This window comes from Etheostoma spectabile, chromosome 22, assembly GCF_008692095.1.
Source record: "Etheostoma spectabile isolate EspeVRDwgs_2016 chromosome 22, UIUC_Espe_1.0, whole genome shotgun sequence".
NCBI lineage: Eukaryota > Metazoa > Chordata > Actinopteri > Perciformes > Percidae > Etheostoma > Etheostoma spectabile.
The window spans coordinates 5,076,473-5,094,985 of record NC_045754.1 but is presented as its reverse complement, the minus strand read 5'-3'; the positions used below and the strand labels follow the sequence as shown (position 1 = coordinate 5,094,985).

Below are 18,513 nucleotides of genomic sequence, written 5' to 3'. Positions count from 1 at the left end.
TTCCCTCCACACGCTCATCTACACCTCCTACCCCCGCCGGTTTCAGAGCACCACCAGTTCATCTGCGGCGGCACTCCGACAGCGGAGAGGGATTTCTTTTTCACCGTCAAAAAGGACACGGCTCGGCTCGGCTGATTAGCTCCGCTCACTGTGCATGCCCGGACGCCGAGGCCCCGCCCGTTAAAGACCCGGGATGGATTCTGCTCGGGGAGGGAGGGGCGGGTAAGAGGTGGAGGGGAGAGGTTTTTTGCCAACGCAGAGTGCAAAAGCTGAGGTTGCATGCTAATAAACACAGGGTGTCACAGTGTCATGCAAATATAAACTCCCCTTGGCAATTTCTCTGCATGTTGGATTCAGCCCCGGCGTGCCACTTTTCCCTCACTATTGTTAAGGTGGCCTGAAGTATGGTTTTGACTTCTGCTTTTTAGTTTCTGTGGAGCACGAGGTCCTCAAAATTGGTTCCAAATGCCATTTGAAATCCTTTTCAAATGCTTCACTGTGATTTATTGAATGGCATAACTGAACTGGCTCAAACGTGCCAGCCCCCGTTTTTTTACAACTGGCACTCCTTAAGCTGCGGAGAGACTGTGAGAACTTCTGACAAGCAGTGTCGAGACATTTTTTATGCTATCCTAGCTTTCAAATAAACATGACAATTGAGTCCACATGATTTGCCTCGGCGTATGACTCAATCTGAAAAGAAAAGTCACATCGTTGCGATATTGCTTTGTTTGGAATATGTTTGTCAGTAAGGCGTTCATGATCTGGGATAAATTAGTCTCTTGGCCCTCCGAGCTGCTGAGAATCCTTTAAAATATTCCCAGTGATCTGCTGATCAGCGTGAGGTGTGGCTACCATTCTGTCAGCAGAGAATTATGTTGATTATTGCACAATGTCAGAAAATCTGCACCGAGTTTAGGAGGGGGGGGAGAGAAACAGTTATTGCTCTGCTCTCTTCAGCATAACACCATTCTCCACTCAGTGGAGAGTAATCAGAATATTTCTGCATAGAAACTGAACAGAGATGGCAAAGATCATAATTCTTGCCTTGGGTTTTTCACTTTCTCTTATATAGGAAATAATTGCAACACTATTCACTAATAACTTTGTACACATTGAGTGTGTACACAAGTGACCTTATCAGTTCTCCAAATTAGTCATATGTGCATAGAAGAAGCAGTACTAAGTCTGTCTCACTGTTAACATGCAGACCCACAGTTTAATTGGCTTCAGTGTATGCTCAGGCGCCCATGCCACTGTCCCTATTAAAACATGTGAACCACGTTATATACTGTATGAAGGCACTGTACTGCAAATTAGATTAAACTCCTAGGTCACTAAAAAAAAGTCCCTCAGTTGAAAGTTGCTGAACAAAATACCATGATTTAAACTTTGCCTAGGCATTATTCACTTGGTCTTATAATCTTACGTGCAAACAGAACATACAAAATGTTCTCCATATTAGCTGAATCTAAAAAGGAGGAGGGAAACATGTTCTACGAAGCGAGCTAACGAAGTTGCAAAAGTAACTGTCCAAGCGACAACCAGAGGCTGTAAACCTTATTTTGGTACATTCTTTCCAGATTATGACCCTTGTCTACTGTAATCACAGCGGCCGTCCTCAGCAAACCTTTCCAGAGCCACTACTTCGAGCAGTGTTTGAGACTCCAGACATACAAATTTTTTTAGTTTTGTTTTGTTTAAATGAGCCTGTGTAGTAATAGCTGAATCGCAGCAGAGCATTCGCCACGAGTGACAAATAAAGGATAACAGCAGCGCATGTCTCAGTAGTGCAGCTTTTGGAGTCTTTAAACAGCGATACCTTATGTTAGATTTGCTAACACTGGATAAAATTAGCCGCCATAGCAACTGGTCATACCAGCCCATGTCAGGCTGTTCTCTTGAATCGAACAGAGGTGCATTGTATTACTTGATGAATTGAACTTTTTATTCGCAAGATGAGGAATGTGCTACTTTTATCTTTCTAAAGTTATATTCTTGCTCTAAGCTATATTCAGCAAGTCAGAAGACCTTAAAACATGACTCCATCACTTTGAATGCTGGTTTCGACCTCAGTTTATCTAGAGAAGCCTTTAACGCTGGCTGTTTCCCTGCAACCAAACGTTATCGGCAGACTGGCGTCATTACTCTGGTACATATTGTCCTGTCCCAGGTCAGCTCCACAGCAGAATTATAAATGACAGGGAATGTAGGAGCCTTTTAATTGCTGTCCACAGAGGGTTGTGCAGACTCCCTCACAGCAGTTTCCTTATTCCTTCACATGTACTAAAGGTAATGTCGCATGTTCCACAGTCATTAAAGGGGCACAGACACATCCTTAGTGGGAATACCCCTCGGGCATTATTTTTCAGTTCTACTTCAGCTGAAAAAGGCGGGATGAGTGTTTCAAGTGCTCTTTCCGTTGTGTTTGAAAAAAGAGCTTTCACAACTTCATTTCCGACCCGCTTTAGTTTATTTGACCTTAATCCACCATATGCTGCAACTCCCACCTTGTCAGTGTTTGCCAAAACAATATATAGCATTTTAATTTTTTTTGTGTGATTACCCCAGGACTTTTCTGCCCCTCTCAGAAATGCGGCTTGGTCAGCAGTCATAGGACATGTGCATCACATAGCCATGTCAAAGGAAAATGAAGGGCCAGCCCCTAAGCACTGGAGAAAACAATTTCCCATGCAGAGGAAAAACATCAGCTGTTTTAAGTGTGAGTGACTCAAAACAGTGCACTGATTCACAAAATGCCTCCAAAGATAATTACACAATGTACTATATATTGGTCGTGAACAAGCTTGTGACAGCGTTGCCTTCTTGTGTTGCTTTATCTCACTCGAAAATGGCAGAAGAAATATGATGAACTTCAGGCAGAGTTCCACTTTATGCAGGAGACGCGGCATTATTTGCGACTTAGTGAATATTTATGCCTCAGAATCCTCCCAGGTTGGAAGATTCAAACACTTTGCTGTGTTTTTATTTCTCTCGGGAGTTTAGGAAACTGTGTTGATAAAAACTTATCTTTGCCTCACAGAACAGTGTGTCTGATATTCTTTAAAAAAAGACTATGATTTTTGTGATACGCGGTGTTTGGGTGCCTGACTCCTCTGCGCTCCCTTGTTCATTTTCCTGTAGCATATTGATCTTTCTCTGGGATTGTTTATAGGACTCTGTGTATCTAAAAGGAGACCTATTGATTTCCTTTTTTGGGGGGGTGTTCAGCCACAGTAGATCTCTAAGTCTCACCCTTAAAATTAAACACATGATACAATGAGTCAACTTTATCAGACATCACTGCTCACGCTGACTTTTTTCTTTAACTTTGCTCTTCTGGACCCATACATCCTATCACCTCAACACTGGAGCAACCAATGGAAAATATAGGAGTGAAGAAAAAATGGAAACCAAAACTTAAATTCTCATTATCAGGTTCATAATTGTATTTACAATTATTTGGACTTTAGGCTTTTTCACTTTGTAAACCTATAACATGCACACAAAAAGATACACCTTTAATACAATAAAGGTAAGGGAAAACGCCAAAACGCAAAATATGAGCACTTTAACTATAGATTGTGCAGCCAAATGTTCGTATGGGGATCTTATTCTTCTGTGCCACATAGAGCTCCATCGTTGTCCAAAAGCTCATCAGTGAGTCACACTGTTGCTCTGAGTGACATCATCTGTTCATTACCATGAACAAACACCTTAAGGCAATCCCACACACACACCATCGTGGTGCTGTAAATACCCACTAAAGCACTAAATGTGTATGAATGCGCAACTGAAAATAGTCCCCAACAAGTTGACTATTTACACCTGTTTTAGCACCATTTGGTAAAACTACAGTGCCCAGCTGTTTAAGGATTAAAAGAAACAATAACTATTGGTTCAGTAAGACCCAATGGGGCTAAAGTTTCTACCTATTAAAAATAAATATTTAACAAAAAAAGCCTATCAGCTCCAAAAACTCTCCCCGTATTTCTCAGTGTGACTATGATTACAAAATGGTGCTGTCAGGCGACTTTTGCACGCAGCAGTTCTAGTGATGCGTCACCACTGAGAAAGATCATCCGCGTTCAGTTTTTGAGACGAAGAGGACATAAAAATTACAAGACGATTACACCATCATATTTTTTTGTTTAAATCCTTCATCACAGAGTAGGGTCTAGACCTGCTCTTTTATGAATAGCGCAATGAGATAACTGTTGTTGTGCTTTGGCGCTATATAAATAAAATTGAATTGAATTGAAAATTGAATCCTCTGTGTTAGCATCTACGTGGGGGGGGGGGTGCGCGATCACAGAAGGCTTGCATCATGTGGATGCTCCAACAGCGTTGTTGTCATTACTTAGAATTCGTCATTGGGGCGACAGAAACTACGCACTATAGCTTTAAGATAATTTGCAACATAATTCTAAGTTTACAGCATTTACACTCATAATGGTCTTGCATTGCACCTTCCTCTGGTTAGTCCGCACAGCATTCTGTGATGGGAGAAAAACGTGCTCTGGTTTAACGGCATTTCTGTAAACCACACACAATCATCTTGTGCGGTGCTAAGCGCCGGACGGAGCCAAGGTGCCGCTGCAAAATAGCCTAGGAAGGAAGTTGTTTTGGTGGGAAAATGTGTCCGTTCAAAGGTTGTTTTAGTCGTGTAACAGAAAACTCAGTTTTTACAGATAGTCTAGCTAGCTGTCTGGATTTACCCTGCAGAGATCTGAGCTGTCGTCAAAGTGGAAAGTCATGGATATAGACTAGGTCCAGGCCACCAAAAAGCACTTAAGAATGTAACATGATTCGCCAAAGCTTTGCCCTGCAATATGTTCACCAACATTTTTGGGACTTTTTGGCATCAGTAAATGACCTGCAGAGATCTGAGGAGCAGTTAACCATAGTCCTCATAAATCCCCATAATTTAAACACTGACAATCAAAAGAAAGCAAAAGGGCCGGCCAAAAAGAATCACATCCGGCGGCACCGGAGCAATCCCTGAAGTGGAACATCATGGATATAGACTACCCTCATAACTAACCTTGTCTGAAGTGGAATAAACATACAGACTATATAACATGACAACCACAGCCACAGAGATAATCACTGAAGCTGGGGTTGGTGTGGCCGCTCTGGTGACTGGGTCTGAGACTGGATAAGCTCACTTTAAGCAGGCGGGTGTGAACATAGCTCACTGTGTCCTCCATTTTTACTGTCATTTTGTCACAGACTCTGGCAAGGTGAGACAGATTAATGCAATGCGGACGTCTATAAACTCAGCAGACGAGAGCATTGGCAACAAATGACGTGGGATTTTCAGATATGAAACTTTGAACAATTCCTTTCCCTGACAAATCCTAGAGCATCTCAGCTGTCATTTATAATAGGAGTACAGATTTGTTCTGAAGTTGCCCTCTACATCCCCTGTCTAACTCCATGCCCCATAACTGTCATTTTTCCGTAAAATAACACAGGGTGCATAAGGGAGAAATATCTAGGCTTTCTATTTTAATATGAAGAAGTCCTTTAGAAGACAACTCTAACAGACATTTTAGATGAAAACAACACTGTTGCATGGCTCTTTATTTTTTCATATCACTATAATATAATTTGGAAAAGATACAACAAGAACTAATCACACTTTAAGGAAGTGCATGTCTAACGAGCAGTGGATATGGCGTATTGGCACACAATTTGGTGTTTGCGGACTGCTTTCACTGTTAAATAAACTGCACAAAAACACTGAGGCCATGTAAGCTCATCCAGTAGCAGTGATGCAGTCAAGGGCAGCGGTTATTCGTCTGCGGCTGATCTCCTGATAGAACATGATGCCAAATGCAGGCATCCCTTTGGCTCACTGCATTTTGTGCTATAGGCAAGAGTTTGATGTTTGGTTGAGAGGACAGGGCAGCAGCAAAGTGGATGCTTGGAGCGCTTCCAGGGATTAAACTCATGAATCTAACAGCAGCCAGTGGTCATCATGACACAAACACTGCATTGGTGGTAAGGCATGCACAGCGTGGGGTCTTTGGCTTCAAAAAAAAAAAAGAGAGAAAAAAATGTAAACCATAATTGCCCGCAGACTTTCCTTCCATCTTCATATTGCACATGTTATGTGCGCTACATTTGTATAAGATTTGACACATGTTTTGTGGCTCATGTCTCCCCAACAGCAATGTTTTGGAAGTGGTAAGACCCAAATGAAAAATAAAAGACACATATTTCCAATGCCTAAAGCTGTCACTTGTTAATTCTATTATGGGAATAAAATCAAATTACAATGTCAACAAAGTAGCATCGAAGCTAACAGCGGATTTTTAATTTATTCCCCGTTATCCTGGGATCAAGACTGGAGTGTCCCGTTATCTCGTGAAATCACACTTTGTTTACTTGTGATTATCATTTCATTATCTCAACATCAGAAGATAACAGTGAGCTGCTTCTGTGACATCACAACTTAATTATGGGACTGATTATGTTTCCAGCGTCCTGTACAAATATCTCCATTCAACACTGTTAATTACTCTGATTTCTGCTATAGGTTAACCCACCTGTTGTCCATTTTCTAAACGTTACTATATCAGAAAATTGGGTTTCTATCAACCAAAACGTCTAAAAAAGATAACATGGATGGTTCCATACGATGCTCTTTAAAAGTAAAATAAATTATCAGTTTACTACTTTCGGATCTTTTATTAAATTTTATAGCATTTGAAAAAAAATAGATAAGAGAACGTCGAAAAGAAGTGACAAAAATGACTGGAAAAGCTTAAAAAGTGTTGGGGGAAAACATAACAAAAAATGTAAAAAAAAAAGAAAAAAAAGCGCAGAAGAAAAGTGACAATCATTGGGAAAAGGGGGGGGAAACATGGAAAAAAGCATTTTTAATTTGGACCGAGAAAAACAGTGGGCGGGAGGACAACACGAGGGTTAACGCTGGCTCAAAGGTTGTGAAACACGGGGGAAACCTCCACCCAATGAGGGCGTGCGTCCCATGTGGGATGAGTCCTTCGCTGTGGCCCGGATTCAAGTCCGACCTTCGGCCCTTCGTCCCCCATCTCTTCCACCTTTCCTGTCTATCCACCGTTACTGATGAAGGGAAAAAACGCCCCAAAAAAGAATCTTAAAAAAAAAAGGTTGTGAAACACACAGTCATCGTTAATTGGCAATTGTGATATAATTGGGGCATTGTGGTAACATACTTTTTAAATTCCATGTAATCCACCATAATACATTAAAAGTAGGGATGCAACAATTACCGTAAACCATGAGAAAAATGTTAATGATTTGGTTATTATAAGAAAGCCGAAGGACAGTTCATTGAAGATTTTCATCCTGTCTGCAGAACGTGCAGGAAAACAGTTGCTGCTAAAGGCATTGAACACACTTTTAACCCTTGTGTTGTCCTCCCGGGTCAAAAAAATAATTTTTTGTCACTTTTTCAGACTTTTTTTTAGTTTTCACTAACACCACCTTACTACCACTAGTTTTACACTACTTTTTAGACTTCATGGTCAATAACCCTCATTTATATAGAATTATACCTAATATTTGAGTTAAAAAAGCTGAAATTATGAACTATTTTGACTAATAGTCAGAACGTATGAGTTTAGTCAGGAATGAAAGAGATCAATTGCATTTGCAAAGAGCGTTGTGTGGTATCCAATCCATTTTTTGTGATAATTTGGTTAAAAAGAAACCCATAATTGAGATATAGAAGTTTTTTAAAGGGGTCAAATTTGACCCAAGGACAACAGGAGGGTTAAAAATATCGTGATAATACCGAAAACCTTGATCATTTTGGTCACTGTAACCATGAGGTTACATTTTCACACCGTTACCGCCCTAATTATAAGTATCTACAACATAACTTTTTGCAACCCCTTTTTAAGAATCCTTTAAGACTTGCGTTGTTTACAGCTTGCTCTGGTCTTTGCATTGCTGTAAGCTTTGCTTCTCCCATCTGTTTTTATGCATCAATGCCCTCTGCGGTTGGCAAAATTAGTATCATGTCTCGCCTGTGGCATGTACTGCATGTGCATCATTGTGTCTGTGTTGGTAAAACACACGATAGTTAACATGCAACCCTTACGGGGGAACCAAAACCAACTTGAAAGTCATGTCCGACATGCCCGAAAACCAAGTAAAATGTTTCCATATTATTCAATTTCCCCACTAATTGTCCGGAATATGTGAAATTACATATTACATCTTATATTTCACTTGGGAATGATCGTAGCGATCACGTGTCAACATTACGTGAATTCCTCCTGTTCAATGTACCTGAACTTTTTCACTTAAAATGGTCTTTCCACATGTGATACACATGTATGTTATATGCGATAAATACACAGGGGCTTTATCTGACGAAACACATCTACACTCAACCATACTTTTACAGCTTTATTGCGTAACATTCTGATACTAATGAACATCAGTTATATTCAAGCCATTGCTAAATGAGTTGCTACAAAGCTAATTAAGACTATCAGCTCCACACAACTCTCTCTGCATATCTCAGTATGACTATGTTCAGAAGGTTGGCTCGTCCGGTGACTTTCCCGTGATCTTGTGTGAAGACAATGACCGACATTACTTAGAATTTCTCATGGGGGCAACAGAAACAACGCACAATAATTTTAACTAGTGGTTAAAAGAAAAAAAGTCCACTGTCTATGGTACACTGTATTTCTCAAAAATGTAGCGTTAAAATGTTTGCAAACCTCAGCTATGCACACAGCTAGCGTCATATAATATAGTAACATAATATAGTATGATAAGTTGTTGACCCAATGGGCCCCTGGGCAGACACATGAGAGGCCCCCGACCCTGGGAGCAAAGTCATTAGGCGTCCCTCAGCACTCATTTTGCATCTAATTCATCCATTTTGCATGTCCTTGTGATTGTTTTGCCTCAATTTGCAGTCGTTTTGCATCTTTGGTGGTTGTTTTGAATCTATTTTTTTACTCCTTTTGAGTCTCTTTGTGGTCATTTTGGGTCGTTTGTGGTCGTTACGTTTCATGTGTTTGTGGTTGTTTTGTGTCTATTTTCAGTCATTTTGTCTCTGTTTGTAGCCCTTTGTTGTGTCTTTGTAGTCCCTCCCTGTGCATGTGCCAGGTTGGCCCGCTCAGTAATCCATCCATACATGTAACTCGTTCTTCAAACGTGACATTATCACAATAACGGTAACAGAAAGTACAAGAATGTGTCACATGCACATGTAGGCTATTTGTACAAATAAAATACAACAGATTACAGTGTGTAATCTGGTCTAGGCAGGGCACTGGATGAAGCATTTATAAGCTGCATTAGTTTGATTACTTTAAAACCTCCACAGTTTGCAGGCTTGGTCAGTAATCAGATTTCCCTCTTCCCTTTCTCCAAACAAAATCTGACACCATTAGCAGCGGCAGACATCAACAGACCATGTAGCACAGATTTATTCACTTGCAAGGTAGGGAAGGTCGTACTTTCAAATCCCAACTGGAGCACCCACAAAACAAAGTTCAGTCAGATGCAGCCAAGTTACTGAGTTGAAATTCAATTTGGTGTAATATCATTATAACTGCAAGCCATAGCATTCACAGCAGGGGTGTTGTTGCTGTAGGTGTACCTAATAAACTGATAATTTGGTGCACATACTACAACTAATAACCATAGGAGAAGCAGTTGCAGTAGCATTAGCCATAAGGTATTGGTAGTAGAAACAGCAAGATGTATTAGTCGCAGTAGTCTAAAAGAAGAATTGTATTACCAGTGGGTGAAAAACGTTCTCTGGTTTATCGGCATTTCTTTAAACCAATAACGATCGTCTCAGGCACAGCCATGGTACCGCTGTAAAATAGCCTGGGGAAGGAAGTTGTTTCGGTGGAACATCTGTACGTTCAAAAGTAGTTTTAGTCGTGCAACAGAAATCTCAGATTGGACCGATAGTTTAGCCAGCTGTCTGGATTCACCCTGCAGAGATCTGAGGAGCAGTTAATCGTAGTCCTCAGAAATCCACCGGAGATTCAAATGCCAACAGAAAGGAAGAAGAAGGTAACGGACATCCGGCCAAAAAGAGTGACATCCGGCAGGGAGCAGTCCCGGAAGTGTAACGTCGTCAGCCTGATCCTACCAGACTTTGGTACATTTGACGCACTGTATGTCATGTGCATGTGCAACAAGAGGGGAGACCGACAAGGCTTATATTTAGCATTAGCATTGCTAACATTAGCCTTAGCCAACTCCATCCCCACTAACGAAGCGAGCTGGAATACCAAACTCTTCCCAAACCCCGTGGGGAGGAGGGCCACAACATTATGGCCTCTAAAAAAACTTGGCAAAGATTGTTCTTGCTCGGGCTTTAACGTCTGAATATTAGGCAGCGTTGCCACACAAACTCAGCGTCATCGTTCTCAGCCACGCCCTCTGTTCAACGATTGGACCGGTTCAAATTTGATGGAGAAAACCCAAGAATATACCACAAACCCACTGATGGGAAATGAACACTGATCCGAAGTACGTAGGAGAGCAACGTTGTGCGTTATGTCTAATATGAACAGTATGTCCCATATGTCCTATGTTTTGTTCCAATACTTATGTTAACAAAGACTATAGAAGTGTAAAATAGGCTTTAAGTTTACATGTACTTACATGTATATATATATATATATATATATATATATATATATATATATATATATATATATATATATACCTCCCTGGATATGTTCTCTATCTTGTAAGAGGTCTTGATCCTTGTATCAAGAGTCAGCAGGCTGTATTACTTGGCTAACATGGCAGTATATGAAACACATACTAATTTGCACTGGCATGATAGTTGCTGGTACGTTTGTCCTTTTACTTTATACATATCTAGAATAAAATCTAAATATAATATATAATAATAAAATAAAATCTAATATCTGCACAAATTGAATTAGCCATTGTAATGAACAATATGATCCACGCGGCTTCCCAGGGTTTACTGGGAGGGGAGCAGGGAGTCTAACCAGGGGCTTTTAACCAAAAATATCCATTTATTGATTGTTTCAAGCCCACACTGAACCTCTGACTTTGCAACTATCCCCTATCAGGGATTATGCAAATGAACGCAAGCACATGCACACAAAAACACTTGACTTTTATTATTAAACTTGAACATCGCACGGGCAGTTGAAACGCAGACCCACTGGAGCTCTAATGTCATCTTTTTCCATCTTCCTTTTTGCTTTTGTCGGTCGTGTGTTTTTTCTTCTTCTTTTTTCTTCTGCTCTTCCTCCCTTTCTCCTTTTTTTTTTTTTTTTTTTTTTTTTTGCTGCTGGGGGACTTGTGAATGGCAGCCAATGGGAGGGTTGAGTCCCCTCAGCCTTTCAGCCTCCCTGACATCCACAGCGAGAAAGTGATGCAGCGCGACTGAGACGCGCAGTTGAGGTGGAACAACGGGCAACAAAAAGCTGCAGTGAACGGATACACTTGGCTCCGGCGTGCGCCTCCACAGCTCTGGGAGAGAGAGAGAGAGAAAAACAATTGCCTCCTAGAATAAACTTCATTATCAGGTGAGCCTGGGTCTTTGCTTACAACTTCTATCCGATGTGGGGAATTGTCTCATTTCGGGCACATTCGCCGCTCGAACAGAGAACACTTAATACTTCTTCTTCTTCTTCTGCAGCGTTTTGAATTGTCCGACTCCGGTTAGGTTATTCTGGGGTTGCTCGCGCACTAATGACCTATAGATGAGAAATAGTTGCTTATATAAGAGCTTCGTCTCCCTCTTGTAATCGAATCGATAGTGGAACGAAATCCATATCATAATTACTGGAATATAAGCGCTTGGAATTGGAAATGAGTTTGAATGGTAGCCTAAGTTATTGGCGTACACAGCCTACAGCAAGCTGTTTGTTCAACGTATAGCGGGGGGGCAATCAATTGCTGGCGGCTTCAGCAACTTTTGTATTTTGTCAAATGGCTCTGTGCGTAATTTTCATTCATGTGCCTATTTAAAAAAATGTATAATAATGAAACGTGCCCCTCCGGAACAGAGGTCCTGCACAACGCGGTAGCGTCTGCGTTTGGTTTGCCCCGCCGCGCTGAAGTGATGCGATCATGCGGGCCTAGGACTCTAAACGCATCTTTTTCCTTATTTTTTTTGTCACGTATGAAACTTCAGGCCTTTCAAACGCTATCGGTGGATGTGCGTTTCTTTTTCCCCTCATCTTTCTGCACCCCCAGTGGAGAATACGCGGGATGCGAATCGATGCAGGTGGGACAGCATCCTCCGATACGCGGGTGACTGTCTATCTGTGGTTGCCTGCAGTCGCACTGTGATGCCCTGCTGCCTTTTCTGTGCTCGCTGTCAGAGATCTGCAGAAAGGCCTTTTTTGTTTGGGGGTGGGGGGGTGGGGGGTGGAAACACTCCTGGAGTTGACTGAAGTTCTCAAAAACAACATGTCCTTTGGCGTTATTGACTACAAGATGATATCAGTGATGTGGCTGTAAATAATTAATGGACTTGCTGAATAATGCAGAAGGGGCTACAAAAGAATTAACTTGGTGTCCATACACAAAAAGTTGCAGGTCCTGACAGAGTGAGGGACAAAGGGGGGGGGAGGGGAGGGGGGTGTTATCTGAAACAGAACTGTGCAATCTTGGAAATTGAATTCAGTGCTTTGGGAGGAAAGTTTGACTGTCCTTCCTGTTGCCTGCAGATTGCTCCACGGTAGTTATTGCGCTGGCTCAATGTAAGCCTGAGGTAATGTGCCTGAAGGCAGCCAAGAAGTTGTTTGGAGGGGGTGTTGTCAAACTACCGGGGGAATATGCTGCAATAATCCCTCCTCTGAGCACATGCTTTATAAATTACAAACAAGGACGTGTGCTTATAAAATGAGATTGGGCAATCATGTAGGATCTGATAGAAGATACATTTATACAGAGAAGGCTAACTTCTTAATTCCTTTCTTTCACAATTGGAACAACTTCAGGCTTGTTTATAGAAGGCAGAGAGCAGCTTGGCGAACAGAGATTGTCTGAACCAGAACAGGTTTTGTGGTCCAGGTTTTTCATACGCTGGTTTGAAGTTCAGAGATGAAAGGGACAGAGTAGAATCTGTGGCTGATCAAAGTCATACAGAAAACACGGCAGGTACTGAATATTTAAAGGCTCTGCAATAGTTCCTGTGTGTGTATGTGTGTGTGTGTATGCATATGCATGTATCTATACATGTGTGTGTGAATGTATATATGTGGGGAACATACAGTACTGCAATGCATATGTGAATGTTTGTATTGTGTGTGTGTGTGTGTGTGTGTGTGTGTGTGTGTGTTGTTGTGTGTTGTGTGTTTGTATGTGCGGGAGCAAACAGTATTGCACTATATATGTGTATTTTTGTATTGTGTTTGTTTGTGTGTTTTGTGTGTGTATATATGCATTTGTTTATACGTGTGTGTGTGTGTGTGTGTGTGTGTGCAAGTACAGTATATGTGTGAGGAACATACAGTATACACTGTATATGTATGTGTATGTGGTGGTGTGTGTGTGTTTGTGTGTGTGTGTGTGTGTGTGTGTGTGTGTGTGTGTGTGTGCATGTGTGTGTGTGTGTTTGTGTGTGTGTGTGTTTTTGTGTGTGGTTGTGTATGTGCGGGGAGCAAACGTATTGCACTATATATGTGTATTTTTGTATTGTGTTTGTTTTGTGTGTTTGTTTGTGGATATATGCATTTGTTTATACTGTGGTGTGTGTGGTGTGTGTGTGCAAGTACAGTATATGTGGAACTACAGTACTACACTGTATAGTGTTATGTGTGTGTGTGTGTGTGTGGTGTGTTTGGTGTGGTTGTGGTGTGTTGTGTGTGTGTGTGTGTGTGTGTGTGTGTGTTTGGTGGTGTGTGTGTGTGTGTGAGAGAGAGATATATTTGTATGAAGACATTTAAAGTAATACTGCAGAACTGATTTGACAGGCAGGGGAATAGACCCAACAGAGCCATCTGCATCTTTTAAACCAGGGCTCCGATTACAATAGACAGTCCCTCACATTTTCATCTTTCTCTTCTCCCAAATATCTTCCCTCAGCGGGTCATCTGCAGAAGCTTAGGGGATATTCCAAAAAGCTCTTGTCTCAATCTGCCGGCCGGCTCCAGCCTGTCCCTGTGCGGGGGTGACGTCACAGGATGGTGGGTTTACCCAGCGGCCAGACGATGATGACCGCTGACCCGAGTTGATTACATTATTTGTGCTCCAGATGGGCAGCATCATATTTGATGTGTCCTGCTCATAATATTGAGCGTCTCTAGTCCTCTCTTCAGCAGCATCTGGAGCTAATAAAATCGCATCCCAGTGGCGGCTGTCTGTGCCGAAGATAACTCGGATCCCCGATGGGAACGTCTATGGCCCTCTCCCATCTTCTGTGTGTGTGTGTGCTCGGATACGTGTGGACAATTGTCAAGCCACCGCAAGTGGCTCTAATGTGTGTGTGCTTCACTTACGAATGCTTGAAGTCGGTGGCAGAGAGCACCCCTGGGCATTGTAGTCCACTAGATGCACCTTGATTGTTTGAGTGTATTAGTCACGGTCTGTGTGATATGATAATAAATCATGATGTTGTTTGCAACGCGATTGCTTCGGGATTCCTCAGAAGATTTCCTCGTGCCAAATATTTATCTGGAGTTGCTACTGTGCCAGCCAACTGGGCCTCTCTCTCTTTTTTTCTTTTCTTTTTTTTGTCTAGAAAAATGCCCCTGCTGTAGAGAACTTAGCCACTTCATGAAGACTGGCACATTGGACTTTTTTTTTTCTTTCTCCCTACATTGACAATGTCTTTTATTTCTTGAGGCGTCTTGTGACCATTAGGGCAAGTTTCCTGCAGGCACAATGGCAACTTAATAACTGCTCCTTACTAATGAGACAGATTCCCTTCAGAGACGCCTATTTATGGAGCAGTCAGAACCGCAATTGCACAGAAACCAAAATAAGGGCCGACGTATTTCTCACCCGCCACCCGTGACACAGAGGCGGAAACAGCTGCGTCTTGTTTCTAGTTAAATCTACTATAGGTAGGGACCGGCGTCACCGTCTCCCCGAGGGTCACACCTTAGTCCCAGATTGAATTTGCTACAACTTAAAACAAAAAAGAAGAAGTTAGAATTAGACAACATACAGTACGTTTAAACGGTTTCTCAACAGGTTTTGGCAAAAAGGATTTGCAAGCTGGACGGTAGCCAGGAGAGTACAACGTCGCTGTGTAGTCTGCCTAAATCCACCCCCCTCCCCAAAAGGGCCTGCTTAGCTCTCTGTGTGCTGAGAAGATAAATACACATGGATCAGACAATTCACACCTCACTTAACAATGGGTAATTATCTATCCCTGTTTTGTGCAGGGGAACACCAATTACATAGAAATATACTCATAAATCTATTTTCAAAGCGGTAGGAGGATGTGGTGTGTGTGTGTGTGTGTGTGTGTGCGGTTTGAATGCATATTGCTGGATGGAGCTGATAGTATACAGTGCATGGCTTCAGAGGAGGAGAGTCTTTATACAGTGTGGCACACTAGGGCGGATGTGACTATGAAATCACTTAGATTCATGTCTTTGGGGTGGGAGACAGAGTAAATTGCTGCCAATGTTGAATAATGCAGTCAATGCCAAGCGCCTTTTTTCTTCTTCTCCCTCTTCCCCCTTAAACTGTGGCTCGGCTCCACAGCTTTTCTAATTACGAAGTGGCTGAGAGATAGCTTCCCAACTCGCGATGCTGTGGCGCTGATGGTGCTGAGCGGAAGCTGGCCGAACAGCAATCTAACTGAATTACCAACAAAGCCTGACAGACTTGTGGAGTTTAGTGAACATATTTGCAAAAGTTACATCCACACCTACCTATTCAGTCACACAATGTAGACACACACGCAGACAACACACGTTTTGAAGTACACACACACACACACGCGCATATAAAGGCACAAATGCAAGCAAACACAGTACAAAGACGAAAGGTGTACAGTTCTCCGCACGCTTCTCAGCACAATTTAACAAGATATATTAGTCACCCAGGAGGCAGCAGAAAGCCAGGCATCCACAGTGCAGAGCAGACTGCAGTCTGACGGTGGGAGATAGTGATTTACAACAAAGCCCTGTAGACCATGGCACAATTTCAGAGTTGCCGAAATGACACTGGTAAAGCAGGGGCATGAAAGTATATCCACCAGCCACGTCTCATTTCTTACACCATTTGCCCCCGGGAAAGGTGGAGGGTGGAAAAGGAATGGGGCAGATGTCAAATGCAGCATTGTAGCTAGCACACAATGCAGAGTGGAACTCAGTTTGTGTGTCATCTAAAATATGAGCCAAAAAACAAGAAGGAAGCCACCGACAGGGACGCCAAACATTCACTCTTACTTCAATTTGAGGTGAAATCGATTTCTTAACCTTGCCAGGGTTACCGTTAAGGTTTGGATTGGATTTGGAATTAAATCTCTATATCCAATATGTGTGTGTGGGGTGGGGGTGGTGGGGTGGGGGTGGGGAAAATGATCATCTAATAGTGGAAATCACAGATACAGATCACTTTCGAAATCTAATCAACTGGTCCTTGGCTCGAGGCTGATCTCTCAAACCAAATTTCATGGAAATTAGTTTGGGACTTTTTCAGACACCCTGCTGACATTTAGAGTAACTAACAGAGGTGACAGTACGACTTCCCAAACCAGAAAAAAAACTAAATGGACCCACTGTTGAGAGTAAGACGTGGATGAGAAGTCATGAGCAGATGTAAAGTCGGAAATGAGGTTGAAAAGAGGGATTTGTTTTTTTTATTTACCCCAATTAAGGCCAAGGCAAGACTAATAATATAAAAATTAACAAAAGAAGAAAAAAATTATCTTGAGTAAGTAAAGAAAATTGACATGAGAGTCAAAATCGGTCAAATTATACAAACATTCAAGCTACATTTCCGTATACAAGCTATATATATATATATATGTATATGTGTGTAATATATGTGTATATATATTATATATATGTATATATATTATATGTATATATGTTATATATGCATACACTGTAACTACTGTAATTGGATCATACCAACACAGGGGTGGCTCAGGTGAGTAGACAATAAAACACTAAAAGCTTAAAACAGCCAAAATTCATATATCTATAAAGCTAACATTTTACAGAATATTATTTGTATGATTAAAGCTATTATTTGACAAAGCCACAAGATATATTGACGGCTAATGCATTAATTACTCACTTCCCATTGCTTCGGAAGTCACAGCGTCATTTAGGGCTGGGCTATATGGAGAAAATCATGCAATATCCAAAATCTAAGACAATATCTAGTCTCATATCACAGTATCAATATAATATCATTATATTGCCCAGCTCTAGCTTCATTTAAACCCGACAAATGCGACAAACTTTCCTTTATACACAGAAACAGGAGACGCCGGTAAGACACAAACATCATACAGTATGTTACACTATGCTACCTTTTAAGCTCAATAAACAGGCACGTAGTTAACAATGACATAGGTGTTGCGTGGATTTATAACCAGTCACGTTTGGGAAGTAATTGTCATGATTTTAAACAATGAGAGAATGATGTATTGATGGTTGTAGCTGTAGCATATAAATCACCGCAGTATTGGATGTTAGATATGTGCACAGGAAAGCTACGGGATTACTGTGGGGAATTGGATGAATGGCTAGGCTGCAAACAGTGTGATAATTAACAGATCATATTGACAAGCTAGACAAACATATACAGGCGACCTTTGCACTCAGATGTTGAGAAATGTTAGCGCATTGCTAGCGTGACGATTAGCGACGATTCACTTTTAGCCCCGTAACACCCTTCTCATTTACAGTTTACGTCAAATTAAGAATGAAATTTGTTCTGGAGAGCATCTTGGTTACATAGTTGTTATGCCTAGGGGGTGAGGGTGGGGGGGGGTCAAATCTCTGAAGTGTATGTATTTATTGAGCTAGTTCAATAAAATGAAAAAAAGTTCAAGAAAACGTGTAAAAATTATGACATTTAATTACACCTCAAATGGAAACTCCTTCAAACGTAAATAAAGGAATACAAAATATTATAGAAAAAAAATCGCCTGCTTCTCTACTACTGTACGTTATCCTACAGGAAGTTTAAAAAAAATACATGAATAAAAAAATGTCCTGTACGATGTGTGTGTGTGTGTGTGTGTGTGTGTGTTTTGTTTTTTTTCGTCCCCGGTTTGAGGTAGTCCGTGCAGGAGGAAGAGTGTGAGTGAGTACAGCAGACAGATCATGTCCGCAGGTCCTGCCTTTCCCCTCTAGTTGGATTCCTGTCTGTGCAAAGCCCAGAGGCTTAACTCTGGCTGCAGTAAGTGGACTGAGGAACGCTAAACACTGTCTGGGGGAAGGCTGCTGAACATGACAGCCAGTTAATAAGTGTATGGGAGAAGAGCAAGTGCATGAAGGAGTGGAGCCGGGCGTCATTGTCTGTCTGACTTTTGAGACCTTTTTTTTTTTTTTTTGTAAAGCAAGGGGACAGATA

The 18,513-nt window shown here is 41.5% G+C and overlaps 1 protein-coding gene and 1 long non-coding RNA gene across 2 annotated transcripts in view; one reads left to right on the top strand and one right to left on the bottom strand.

The window, feature by feature from the left end:
• Nucleotides 1-8,402: 8,402 nt before the first annotated feature.
• On the bottom strand, nt 8,403-18,126 carry LOC116671983 (uncharacterized). Its single transcript, XR_004327436.1, has 3 exons — nt 18,116-18,126; nt 17,223-17,225; nt 8,403-8,488 (listed from the first exon to the last, which is right to left on the bottom strand). It is a non-coding gene; the product is annotated as an uncharacterized LOC116671983 (long non-coding RNA).
• LOC116671982 (cadherin-6) overlaps nt 11,294-18,513 on the top strand; it is a 78,224-nt gene continuing 71,004 nt past the window's right edge. The window contains exon 1 of the mRNA XM_032503465.1: nt 11,294-11,543. The gene's annotated coding sequence lies outside the window, so the exon portion shown is untranslated. The remainder of the gene's footprint in view (nt 11,544-18,513) is intronic.